We start from the raw sequence: 14,361 nt of genomic DNA, 5'->3' as shown, positions 1-14,361 counted from the left end.
TGCGTATTGTAAGAATAGAATTAAAGCAAGCCCAAGGAAGCTTGCATCTGTAGAGGGGAGTCACTACGCAGCTGAGACTGAGTGTTGCTGCTGTTTAGAAATTTAGGCCCTGTGTTAGATTTCGGGATATTCAGGAAAAAAGAAAATTCAGATTTGTATGTCAAATATTTCAATTAAATTGTGTTTATTTTAAAACAGTGACCCAAATAATATATCTGTGGGACAAATCCAGGAAACAGATTTCATTTTAGAACCTTTGTTAGGTCATTTAATGCAAATAATCCCAGGTTCAGATGACGTTTTAGTTAATTCACCTAAGATAATTGTGTACATAAAGGATTTGTTCAAGAAACCATGAAGTCTGTTCTGACTCATGGCCACTTTGTGCAGGGTTTCAGAGGTTGTAAATCTTTACAGGAGCAGAAAGCCTCACCTTTCTTGTGCAGAGTAGCTGGTCAATTTGAACTGCTTATCTTGTGATTTGCAGCCCAACTTGTAACCCACTACACTACTATTACCTTAATATTCTAAAAGTTATTTGTATATGTATCAGAGTATATGAATTCATCTTTTCACCAATCTATGACATACTCTCTACTTATTTCCACTCTGGATTTATTTATTTTGATTTCGTATTATGTTTCTCATGACAGTTGTAAAATGCAATAGCACAATTTAATGATGTTTCACAGTACTAAATGTACAGTTTAACTTTCTTTCCTTCTTTGGGATTAACTTGAAATGTTTCAAACTAGCTTTGGTGTATGTATAATTCAAGTGTAGTATTTTTTAGAAATCAAAGATAGATAAGTATGGACATTTTCCTTTGGGGGATAACAGCATGTCATTTTTATGTTCTATAAAATGAAAAAGAATCCCTTTGTTGACTTGCTTATGGGTGTCTCCATACATTATACAAGGAATCCCTAGAGTCTAAAGTCTAAAAGCTGATTAGCAATTTCTGAACAGAAATGAGAATTTTTTTTTGGGGGGGAGGGGTGGGCATTTTTACCTTAGAGTAAATCATAACCCAAGTTTAAAATTCTAGTGGGCAAACGTCTTTATATTATTAAACATAGCTCAGCATCAGTCCTTAAAGCTGAATCCTCTTGAGCCTTCTCATTTGAATATTTGAATTTTAATCTGGCACACCTACATTTTCAACACTAAATCCAATCCACCCTGGACACGTACTAATTGAACAGAGCTGTCCATTCCAATTGTGCATAATGGGGATTAGGGTGCTTACAAATGAAGTCCATTGATTAGGTCACATGGTATAATTTTAGGACTGTGAAAAATTCCTACCCTTAGTTTTGCCCTTCCCTTGGGGCTCCCACTCTTCTCTGTAACCTCAACTTGCTTCAAGATTTAAAAATTTGCTGCTAACTAAGGTGGATGCATTTCCTGACCTTACTAGTGGGAATAGAACAGAAATCTCTCAAGTGCTGTAGGAATGAATTAATATGCATATTATTCAAGAAAAGAATCATTATTTTATGGCTATCTCTGTGAGAGGGTGTGGCTGACATAATGGTTAATTGCTATAGATATACCTATCTCTAATTATATCTAAGTAAAGATATAATTTGTTATTTAGATATGTTCTAGTTTTATAACTTAAAATACTTTATATAAATTTGTAAATGTGTAAGTATCAATATCTGAAGGTTTTATATCACTCTTATATTGTTTCTCTGTAGATTCCTGGTAAGTATTATTACATCAAAAATGAGTTTAAAAATTACAGAACTTCAAGGTTTCGTTTGATTAAATTCTAACTAAAGGCAATACTTGCAGTCATTTTTATTTAATTCAATGCAATAAACATTTGTTATAGGCATAGTAAACAATACTGTGATAAATAAAGCATGGCATCTATCTGGACCACCACCGCTTGTATACCTGTTTGTCTTACATTGGTGACATGTGCGTTGCTGTGATGCTGTAAGCTACACCTCCAGTATTTTAAATACCAGCAGGGTCACCTATGGTGGGGATAGGTTTCAGTGGAGATTTCAGACTAAGAAAGACTAGGAGGAAGAAGTAGACCACTTCAGAATAGTTAGCCACTGAAAGCATTGTAAACATCTCTGGGATTTTGTCAGATATAGTATCAGAAGATGAGTCCCTCATGTTGAAAGGCACTCTGAATACCACTGGGGAAGAGCTGCTGCCATAAATTAGAGGTTACCTTAAAGGCAAGAATGAAGCAAATTTTGTGAAACCTTCATCAATTAAAAATGGGAAGAAACAGCTGCAAACATCCATGAATAATCAGAATGTGAAATGTATAAAGTATGTATCTAGGAAAATTTGAAGTCCTCAGAAATGAAATGGAATGCATAAAGATTGATATTCTAGGCTTTAGTGAGCTCAAATGGAGTGGTATTGGCCATTTTGAATTGAGCAATCATATGGTTTCCTATTCTAGGATTGAAAAATTGAAGAGGAATGATGTTACATTTACTGACAAAAAGAAGATTTCAGAATCTAAATTAAAGTACTGTGCTGTGATAGGATAATATCCATATGCCTGCAAGTAATACCAATTAATACTATTATTCAGATTTACACCAAAGCCAGGGATGATGAAATTGAAGTCTTCTACCAACTTTTTCAGCCTGAAATTGACCAAACATGCTATCAACATGCATTGTTAATTACTGGTGATAGAATGCCAAAGTTGGAAACAAAGAGTAAGGATCAGTAGTTGGAAAATATGACCTTTGTGATAGAAATGATGCTGGAAGCCACATAATAGAATGTTGCAAGACCAACGACTTATTCATTGCAAGGACTCTTTTTTCAACAACATCAATTGCTCACATGCAGACCGAAGTAGAAGAAAATTAAAAGATGTCTGTTGTTGCTGTTGAGTCTGTTCCAACTCATAGTGATCCTTTACAGTGTTTCCAAGGAGAATTGGTGGGTTTGAACTGCCAACCTAAGGTTCACAGTTCAGTGCTGATCTATAGCACCACATCAGAAGTCCTGATTAAGTCTACTAGTGCCAAAATATGACCTTGAATTGTTGTTGTTAATTGTTGTTGAGTTGGCTCCAATTCATAGTAACCCTATTTAGGGTTTCTAAAGAGCAGCTGGTGAGTTTGAGCCATTGACCTTGTGATTCAAACCAATGTTGTGGTCCAGTGCTTTACCTCACAGCACAACACCAAGACTCCATATCACTTTGAATATATCCCACTAAATTTAGAGATGATCTCAGGAACAGATTTGATGCATTAGACATCAATGACCAAAGGCAAGAAGAGTTGTAGGTTGACATTAAGATCATCATATATGAAAATAAAAGGTCATTAACAAGACAGGAAAGGAAGAAAAGACCAAAATGGGTGTCAGAAAAGATTCTGTAACTTACTCTTGAGCACAATGAAGTAAAAGCAGATAGAAGAAACAATAGAGTAATGAGCTGAGCAAAATTTCAAAGGGCAGTTTGAAAAGACAAAGCCAAGTGTTATAATGAATTGTGCAAAGACCTGGAGTTAGAAAACCAAAAAGGAAGAATACACTTAGCATTTATCAAGCTGATGAACAGAAGTGAAGAAAAATTCAATCTTGAATAGCATGATTTAAGGATTCTATGGGCAAATTACTGAATGATGCAGAAAGCTTCAAGATGGAAGGAATATACAAACTCTGTACCAAAAAGACTTGGTCAATGTTCAGCCATTTCTCTTGGTATCATATGTACAAGAATTCTAAAAAAAGACATTCAAGCTACCCTGAAGGTCTGGGCAAAAAACAAGGCTTCATTCAGGAATTAATGGAATGTAAATTGAAATGTTTCAACAAACTGATTTAATGCTAGAAATACTCATTTGTCTGTGTCAAGAAATTTGGAGGACGGTCACCTGGTCAACTAGTTGCAAGAGATCCATATTTGTGCTCATTCCAAAAAAAGGTGACTCAATGGTATGTATAAATCATCTAACAATATCAGTCATATCACATGCAAGTAAAATTTTTCTGATGATAATTCAAAAACAGGGGCAAAAGTCTATCAGCAGAGAGCTGCCAGAAATTCAAGCTGCGTTCAAAGAGGACATGGAACTAGGAATATCATTGCTGACATCAGAAAAATCTTGACTGAAATCAGAGAATACCAGAAAGATTTTACTTATGCTTTGTTGACTATGCAAATTCATTCTACTGTATTGATCATAGAAAACTATGGATATCCTTGTACATAATAGAAATTCTATAATACTGTGCTCATGAGGAACCTGTACCTAGACCAAGAAGCAGTTGCTTGAACAGAAAAAGGGGATATTGAATGGTTTAAAATCAGGAAAGGTGTGCACCAGGGTTGTATTCTTTCTCACCATATTTATTCAATCTGTATGCTGAGCAAATAATCTGTGAAACTGTACTATATGAAGAAGAACATGACATCAGGATTAGAGAAAGACTCGTTAACAACCTGTGATATGCAGGTGACACAACCTTGCTTGCTGGAAGTGAAGAGGACTTGAAATACTAACTGATGAAGATCAAAGATTACAGCCTTCAGTATGGATTGTACCTCAATGTAAAGAAAACACAAATCCTCACAACTGGGTTAATAAATAACATCATGATAAACAGAGAAAATATTGAATAATCTTCATTTTTCTTGGACCCACAATCAATGCTCATGAAAACAGCAGTGAAGAAATCAAATGATATATTGCATTAGAAATATATGCTGAAAAGGACCTCTTTAAAGTGTTAAAAGAGCAAAGATGTTAATTGCCTCATATGTGTGTGAAAATTGGACCATGAATAAGGAAGACCAGAGAGGAATTGATGCATTTGAATTACTGTGTTTGCAAATTATATTGAAAGTATTATAGACTGCCATTAGAATAAACAAATCTGTCTTGGATGAGGTACAGTTAGAATGCATCTTAGAAGCAAAGATGGTAAGACTTGGTCTTTTGTTCTTTGAACATGTTCTTTGACCATGTCAGGATGGATCAGTCCCTGGAGAAGGACATAATGCTTGGTAAAGTGAAAGGTCAACAAAAAAGAGGAAGATCCCTAGCCAGATGAATTGACAGTGACAGCAACAATGCGCTCCAACACAGCAACACTTGTGAGGGAGGATGGGGTATGACTGTATAGTGTTTTCTTGTTTTGTGCATAGGGTCTTTATGAGTTGGAATCAACCTGAGGGCACCTAACAACAATAACAATCTATCTGGAATAACCTCTGTGTACTGGACCTTATTCACATTGGTTAGGAGTGCAATTGTTCATGGCACACACCAAACTAGGAACTGATAGGCATAATAGGGTAAAACCCAATATCAGAAGAGAATATTGAAACCTAGATGATTGTCTAGATGAAATGACTAGAGTGAGTGTGTGGCTGAATATAAAATTCAAATATTCAGTTCAAGAATAGGATGGAGTCCCATTCATGCAGCAGGGTTTTGAGACAGGGAAACACGACTACAAGAATAAGAAATAATGTGAGTTATCATACCTAGGGTATGAGAGGGTCTAAGCTGGATGTCTGAGCCTGAAGGAAGACAGTCCTTGACTTGAAAGCTGCCTCCTTTTGCTCTTCAGCATGCACAAAGTTGGAAGCTTTCCTGGCTCAAGAAGTTTGAGATAACCTTTGATCAATCATTAGATAACTACTAAGTTATATAGGCACACACAGGTATGACACATTGGAAGTAAGGTTAAAAATAAAAATAAAAATGAGTAGACAGCAGCCACACATTAAGGGAAATAGAGTTTACTGATTAATTCCAGGTAAGACACTAGAAAAGCAAAATCAGGGCTTCAGCAAGATGATGAACTACGTGGACCCTCTACAATCAAGACACAAGAGACCAAAAAGAATAGACACAGATAAGAATCCTGACACTTTGAGCTTCAGAAGAAAAATTAAAGAGGTGAATGGAGTGCTCAAAGAAAGGCTGAGCAGGAATGGTGAGAGAGAGACTGATTGGTGACTGACTGGCCAGATGTGCCTCACCCATCTTATAAGCAGCTTTGGCAGCAAAGGGAGGCCTGGCCAAGCAGATTCACCAGGGTGATGGGAAAGGTGTGATTGCTTCTTTTTCCCTGTGCTCCCCTGGTGACCTGAGGTTTGGCTAGTTCCCACCCTCATTCACCCCCAGCATGGACTCTGCTATCCTAGAGTTTAGAGCCAATTGGTTGGAAATCACACTAATGTAAATTAGGGGCCACTTTGGTGTCTGGATTCAGGTGGACTCAAGTTCCAAACCTAGAAAACCCACAGAGCCACCAGACCAGCATTGGACAAGTCACACTGCCTGCAGATTCCTTGTGATCCTAACAGATATTGAAATCAGCTGCATTCAGGGCCCCCACAAACTACTTCAAGATTCAGTATCCTGATCATAGATAACACCGAGGCCAATAGGAACACCCTCTAGGGTCAGGAACTCTGATATTACATCCCTTCCACAACCTTCTCTTGAGTTCCTTGAATTGCAGGAGCCCACCAGAGATTTCTCCCCTCTGGTCCAATAACTGCATTGTTTGTTTCTACAATTATGACAACCCCACAATACCCAGGAGACAACAGACAATTTTAGCTCTTAGAGAATACAATAGAGAATGACTCAAACAAACTGCCAAGATGCAGAGACAGAAAACATTTTTGAGGAAAAAAAATGTAATGGAACTAACTGAAAAAGAATCTGAAAGAATGATATTTTGGTACTTTCAATGGATTGTCATAAGATCAAGGAAAGCAAGAAAACACAGAAAAATCTTGAGAAGAATTCAGGAAAATGCTACAAGAACAAACAGACAAAATAAATGCAAATTTTGAAACAATACAAAATCTGCAATTAGAAATCTAGACAGGGACTTGTTAGAAATTCAGGCTGGATTCACAAGAAGATGTGGAATTAGGAATATCGTTGCTGATTTTAGATTAATTTTGGCTGAAAGCAGAGGATATCAGAATAATGTTTCCTTGTGCCTTATTTACTATGTAATTCTAAGATCTCAGAAATGGACAACACAGTGAGAAGACCAAGGAGAAGATTCAAATCCATGGAAACCTGAATTAGTGAACTTGACGATAAATCTCACAATAATAGTATGTTAAAAGAACAATCAGAAAAAAGAATGAAAAAGTCCGGAAAAAGCTTAAGAGTTACTATGAAGAGGAACAACTTATGGGTGGTTGGAATTCCAGAACAGGAAGAGACAATAAAAACACAGAGAAACTTGTAGATGAATTGTTGGAAGAAAACTTCTTTAACTCCATGAATGATGAGAAACTAAGCATGCAACAAGCTAAAAAGACCCTAGACTGGCTAGGTCCCTAAAGAAAATCACCAAGATATATATCATAATCAAACTTTCTAGAATTAAAGACAATGAAAGAATCCTGAGAGCAACTTGAGAAATATGAAAAACTATCTACAAAGGAGAACCAATTAGACTAAGCTCTGATTTCTCATCAGAAACCATGCAGGCAAGAAGGCAATTGGATGACATATACAAAACTCTGAAAGAAAAAAAATTACCAATCAAGACTCACATATCCAACAAAGCTGTCCCTCAAGTTCAATGGCAAAATGACTAAATTTCCAGATGAACAGAAATTAAAGAAATTTATAATGACCAGACCAACTTTGCAAAAAATGCTAAAGTGTGTTCTTTGCACTGAAAACCAACAACAGCAGAAAACAACCTGAGATTACCGTACATGACAATACCATCCAGAACTCATCTGTTGAGTTCTGACTCATAGCAACCCTGCATAGGGTTTTCAAGGAGCTGCTGGTAGGTTTGAACTCCCAACCTTGAGGTTCACAGTCCAGTCATGATCCTACAGTGCCACACTCAATACTGATGTAGAAGTATTTAAAATAAAACAAATTTACAAGATTGAAACTAGGGAACCAGAGATATCAATGTATAAAAAAGTCACCTACAAAACAAAAATAGTGTAGATACAGAACTTTCAAATGGCAAGTAAGATAAGTAGATTTCAAGATAAAACAGACTTTAAAGCAGAGAAAAAAACAATAAAGTACAGGTAACCTAAAATAAAATAATACACCTGAACATCAAAATCAAATAAAGAGAAAAATCAGAAAGATTTAGTAAACATTGAAAAGAAATGAAAATGAAAAGAAAACCTGCAAACAAAATTAACTCAGCTTAGAAAATTATTTGGAGCAAAGAATTCAGCAGCATCACATACACGCACATGGAAAAATGACAGCAATGAATTCACACCACTGTTAACTATATTGAATATAAATGTATTAAATGCACCAGTCAAAAGACACAGAGAGCAGAATGGATAACAAAATGGGATCCTTCAATAGCATCTACAAGAGACATATCAAAAAGATGGAGACAGCCTACATACCCATCGGCAGAAGTATAATTAAACAAACTTTAGTACATACAGCCAATGGGATACTACAAAATATCGAAGAATAATGATGAAATTGTGAAACACCCCACAATATGGTTGAACCTCGAGGACGTTTTACTGAGTGAAATTAGTCAATCACAAAAGGACAAATATTGTTTGAGACCAATGTTGTAAAACGTTTTAAAAATGTTTTCTTGATAAAAGAAACAATCTATGATGGTTATGGGGGCGCGAGACAGGAAAATTATTCATGGAAAATTATAACATGTAGACACATGTTAACATGGGTGACTGGCCAGGAAATATACAAAAAGAAGGATGTTATCAGAGGAAAGATTAAGGTAGCAAGAGACATAGGGAGGAACGTAATAGTTAAAGTGAACAGAGGCAAATACTATTTATTGGTGGTACATGGAGGGGATTGCAACCATTTGTTGAAGCAAAGTATGTGATTTGTTGAATGTAAAACTGATGGTTTTCTCTGTAAACTTTCACTCAATTCAAAATAAAATGTTTGGGGAAAAAAAGAAAAAAGACGCAAAAAAACAAATGAAAAGTAAAAGAACACATCAGAACAACATCCCTCAAAAAATAAATAAATAAATAAATAAAATAAAATCGCCTTGCACGGGGGAAGATGGTTTTGTCCAGGTAGGAGGTTTGAGGTCTGATGGCTATGGTGTTGGCCTCGGGGATTGCAAGGTGGGCACTAGCAGACCCCAGGCGGTTAGGCCATGGGGGCTGCGGTGACCTGAAACGCAGAGCATGAGTGGGGTGTGCGCTCCACGGGGAAGCCTGAGCCTCCTCCCCTAGACAGAGTGTATGAATTCCCTGGACTGGAACCTATCACCTACGCAGGGAAAATGCACTTAGTGCCAGGGATGGCGCGGTTCAGTCTTTCCGCCCTGGGACCGCGGCTGGGCTTGCTTGAAGTTCCACCGCACGCCTCCGATTCACGAGCTGTCGCTGTACAAGCACCAGGCTTGCTATATTTTCATCAGCCTAGCCGCCTCCTGGAGGGTGTAAAGCAGACCGCCTGGTTTACCAAGACCAAGGTAATAGAAGGTCTCCCAGAGAAAATGCTGGATCCGGTTGATGATCCGGAAAACCACAAAGAGAACCAAGATGAGCGCGTTTTGAACGTGATTTCTCTTGCTCGTCTCTGGCACACCACTGAAGACATCCCCAAGAGAGACACCTACTGCCCAGTCATTGTGGACAATCTGATACAGCTGTGTAAATCCCAGATCCTCAAGCATACTGCTCTGCTCCAGCGGATCTGTGCCCAAAACTACTCATTCTCTACCACCTGGAACCGAGAGTCTACAATCTTTCAGGTCCGTGGGTCTAGTGACACCCAATTGAGTGCCAAGGATCCTCTGCCCCCTGTTGCCTCCAGAGAAGAGGTTGAGGCCACTAAGAATCATGTTCTGGAGACCTCTCACTATTGATCTTCAGAAATGCCCTGTTTATGACTTGAAAGATGACACAGGATTCCTAGAGGGTGATCCTTACGCCTATCCCCATTCCCTGTATTTCCTGGAGGCGGCCTGTTTACAACCACACCGCTTGCAACCAGATCAGCTGCAGGCCAAGATGATCCTGCTTTCTTTGGGCAATGCCCTGGCTTAGGCCCAGCACCTCTGTGGGAATGAACCTAAGGTTTTGGAGCAGCCGGTGACTGTGCAGAGTATGGGCATGGATGGACGCCTTTTCCAGTTCCTGGTATTCCAGCTGAACACCACAGATCTGACCTCTAGCGAGAGTGTCAAAAATCTGGTCTGGCTGGACTCGGACCAGCTCCTCTACCGACATTTTTGGTGTCGCCCAATAATCAAGAAGACTCATAGCGACCCTGTACAGGGTTTCCGAGGCTGTAAATCTTTACGGGAGCAGAAAGCCTCATCTTTCTCCCGCGGAACAGCTGGTAGTTTCGAACTGCTGACCTTGCGGCTCGCAGCCCGATTCATAACCACTACGCTACCAGACTCCACGGCACATAACAACAACAATAATCAAGAAGAAGTTGGTTGTTGAACCTATTGGGCCAGTTGGTTTCCAGCCAGAGACATTCAGAAAGTTCCTGGCTCTGTATTTGCGTGGTGCTGTGTGAACAGAGGACCGTTCGGAGGACTAAGCCCGGCGGCTCCCCCTCCACTGAAGATGCTGCGTGCTGGGTAGTGTCTGGGCCCTGCCTTAGCCTCAGCCCCCATGTAACCTGGTGGTCTCACTGAGAATAAAGAGCCTTCCAGTGCAGAAACAAAAAAGAAAATTGAATCCATAATTGCTATAATACAAGAACTCATATCCAATTTTTAATAGAAATTTAAAATCTATACAAAGAAATAGGAAAATGAGACCCACACTCAGGAAAAAAAGGAAACCAATAATAACTATCTTTGAGAGTCTCCAGATCCTTGTTTTATCAATGACTTTAAAGAAGCAATTGTAAATATTTCAAATAATTAAAGGAAATCATATTTAAAGAATTGAAGAAAAGCATGGTGTCAATGATTCACAATACAGCAAATATCTATTAAAAAACAGAAACTATTTTAAAGAACCAAATGGAAGTTTTAGATTTAAAAAGTACAATAAATAAAGTGGGAAATTCACAAAAATAAATCAGTAACAGGTATGAGATAAGCAGATATAAATAAGACAGTGTAATAACAAATCAACGAACTTGAAGACAGAGCAATAGGAATGATGATTCAATCTGAATAAAAGATAGAAAAAGGATTAAGGAAAAATGGATAGAGTATCAGACTTTGGTTGCTGTTAAGTTCCTTTGAGTGGGTTGTGACTCATACCAATTATGTATAAGGTTTCTGAGGAGCGGCAGTGGGTTTGAACTGCTGACCTAGTGGTTCAAAGTCCAGTGCTTATCACACAGTGCCACAACAAGAGTCCATATCAGAGACATTTAGGACAACATTAAGCATACCAACATGTGTGCAATGAGAATGCTAGAAGGAGGGGAGAAAAGAGGGTAGAATATCTGAAGAATTATGGCCAGAACTTTTATAAATTAGGTATAAAGTTATAATATATAGACCAATGGAGCTCAGTGAATTCCTAGTCAGATAAAGGAAAAGAGATTCGTGTCCCAAAACTTCATAATCAACTATTGAAAAACAGATCCAAAGCAAAAATCTTTAAAGCAGCAAGAGAAAACTACCTCATAAGAGAATAACAGTAGAACTCATGACTGGCTTCTCACCAGAAAAATTAGAGGCTAAAAGCAGTGTAATAGTATATTTAACAACTGAAAGAAAGAAAAATTAGTGACTTTGTTGCCAGCAAACCTGTCTTTTAAGAAAAACTAAGAGATGTTTATCAAGCTCTAAGGAAATGATACTAGGCAGTAACTAGCATCCAAGTAAGAAAAAAAAAAAAAAAAAGTGTTGGAAAACAAATGGACAAGTACAAAAGAGGGAATAACAAGCACTGGCACTGTGAATCCTGGTGTGATGCTGTAGGGAATGTGCTCGACCACAACGTCAGTTTGAACGACATAGTCGGCATTTCAAACTCACCAGCTGCTCTTCTGAAACTCTATACAGGGTGATTATGAGTCAGGGCTGACTTGAAGGCATTTAACACCAAACACAATAAAAAAGAATGTATAAATGTATATTTTCTTCTTTTAATTTCTCTAAAAAAATAAAATTCGGTAGAACAATAATTATAGTTCAGTTTGTATAATGTTGTTGTTGTTAAGTGCTAACGAGTCACTTCCATTTCACAGTGCACTGAATAGGGTTTCCAAGGAGCAGCCTTGTGGGTTTGAACAGCCAACCTCAATGTGAAGAAACAGTGGTCCTCACCACTGGACCAATAAACAACATTCTTATCAACAAAGATTGAAGTTGTCAGTGACTTCATATACTTGGATAAACCATCAACACTCATTGAAGCAGCAGTCAAGAAATCAAACGATGTATTGCATTAGGCAAATCGGCTACACAAGATCTTTCTAAAGTGTTGAAGAGCAAAGATGTCAGCTTGAAGACTAAGGTGTGCCTGACTCAAGCTATGGTATTTTCTATAATCACATATGCACGTGAAAGTTGGACAGTGAATAAGGAAGATCATAGAAGAATTGATGCTTTTGAGTTATGGTGTTGGAGGAGAATATTGAAAGTGCCATGAGCTGCCAAAAGAACCAACAGATCTGTGTTGGAAGAAGTGCAGCCAGAGTGCTCCTTGGAGGCCAAGATTGGCCAAACTTTGTCTCTCATACTTTGGACATAGTGTCAGGAGGGACCAGTCTCTGGATAAGGATATCATGTTTGGTAAGGTGGAAGGTCAGAAAAAAAGAGGAAGACCCCCAACCAGATGGACTGGCAAAGTGGCAGCATCAACGGGCTCAAGCGTGACAACAATTGTGAGCAGTGTTTCGTTCTATTGTGCATAAGGTCGCTATGAGTCGGTACCAACTCCATGACACTTAACAATAACAATAGACCAAAAGAAGTGAGATGAAATGGAGCTATATTAGAACAAAGTTGCTATATTTCACTGAAATTAAGTCATTGTCAATCTATTGAAGATTTTGACAAGTTATAACATCTATTGTACTCTCTAAAACATCTATTAAGAAAACATACTACTTAAATTTAAAACATTAGCAGAGAAATTAGTATTATAATAGTAAAATACATTTGTTTAATATAAAAGAAGGCACTAAATGAGGAAGAGAAGAATAAAAAGACATGGAACACATAAAAATATTTCAAATAGAGAGTGGCAAATGTAAATCTAATTATATCAGTAATTACACTAAGTGTGAATGGATTAAATATTCCAGTCAAAGTAAGAGATTGTTAGACTGGATAATAAAGCAAGAATCAACTATATGTTCTCTATTAGAGACTTGCTTTAAATTTAAAGACATAAATAGGTTGAAATAAAATTGGAGAGAAAGATACACAAACCCAAATCATATGAGAGCTAGAGCATCTACATTAGTGTCAGACAAAGCAGACGTCAAGCAAAGAAATATTACTTATATGATAAAGAAAGTCATTTCATAATGATAAAAGGAATGACTACATCAGGAATATATAGCAATTATACCCACTGCCCTCAAGTCAATTCTACCTCATAGAGACCCTATAGGACAGAGTTGAACTGCTCTGTAGAGTTTTCTGACTATAAATCTTTATAGGAGCAGAGAACCTCATCTTTCTGTGATAGTGCAGCTGTTGGGTTTGAACTACCACCCTTGAGGTTAGATGTTCAGTGCTTATCCTACAGCACCACCAGGGTTCCCTAATATACCTAACAGAGACCCAGAATACATTAAGCCAAAGCTGATAAAGTTGAAGGTGAAATAAAAAATTTGTTTGAAATTTCTGACCGGGTATAAATTTTTCCAACAACTCTCCATATACAATAGACTGAATCAGCAAGGATAAGAAGACTCAAAGATTTCTATCCAACAAACTGACTTAACTGATAGTATTAGAATATTTCCTCTAACAAGAGTGGCAGATGAATAGTTGTATTAGAATATTTCATCTAACATGAGTGGTAGATGAATAATTTCTTTTGTAAGGATCAGTACAAAATTGATTCTTATGAGGCAGTGGTTAAAGTTGTCCCAAATATCCAACTTTTCCAAGCTGCTACACTGAGCAAAGAGGAAGGATCAGTAGTTGGAAAATATGGCCTTGGTGATAGATATGATGTGGAGAACGCATGATAGAATTCTGCAAAACCAACTATTTGTCCATTTCAAATACCCTTTTTAGACAGCATAAGAGACGACTATATACATGGACCTCACCAGATGGAATACATAGAAATCAAATTGACTACATCTGCAGAAAGAGATGATGGAAAAGTTCCATATCATCAATGAAAACATGTCCAGGGGAAGACTGTGGAACAGACCATCAATTACTCATGTGCAAATTCAAACGGAAGCTGAAGAAAATGAAAACAAGTCCACGAGAGCCAAAATATGA

The 14,361-nt window shown here is 37.6% G+C and overlaps 1 pseudogene; it reads left to right on the top strand.

Annotated features, from left to right (window-relative positions):
• The first annotated feature begins 9,062 nt into the window (after positions 1-9,062).
• On the top strand, positions 9,063-10,499 carry LOC102827537 (annotated as a pseudogene).
• Positions 10,500-14,361: the final 3,862 nt, after the last annotated feature.

This window comes from Chrysochloris asiatica, unplaced genomic scaffold (assembly GCF_000296735.1).
Source record: "Chrysochloris asiatica unplaced genomic scaffold, ChrAsi1.0 scaffold00099, whole genome shotgun sequence".
Classification (NCBI taxonomy): domain Eukaryota; kingdom Metazoa; phylum Chordata; class Mammalia; order Afrosoricida; family Chrysochloridae; genus Chrysochloris; species Chrysochloris asiatica.
The sequence above is the reverse complement of the archived record's forward strand: the minus strand, read 5'-3'. Positions and strand labels throughout refer to the sequence as shown.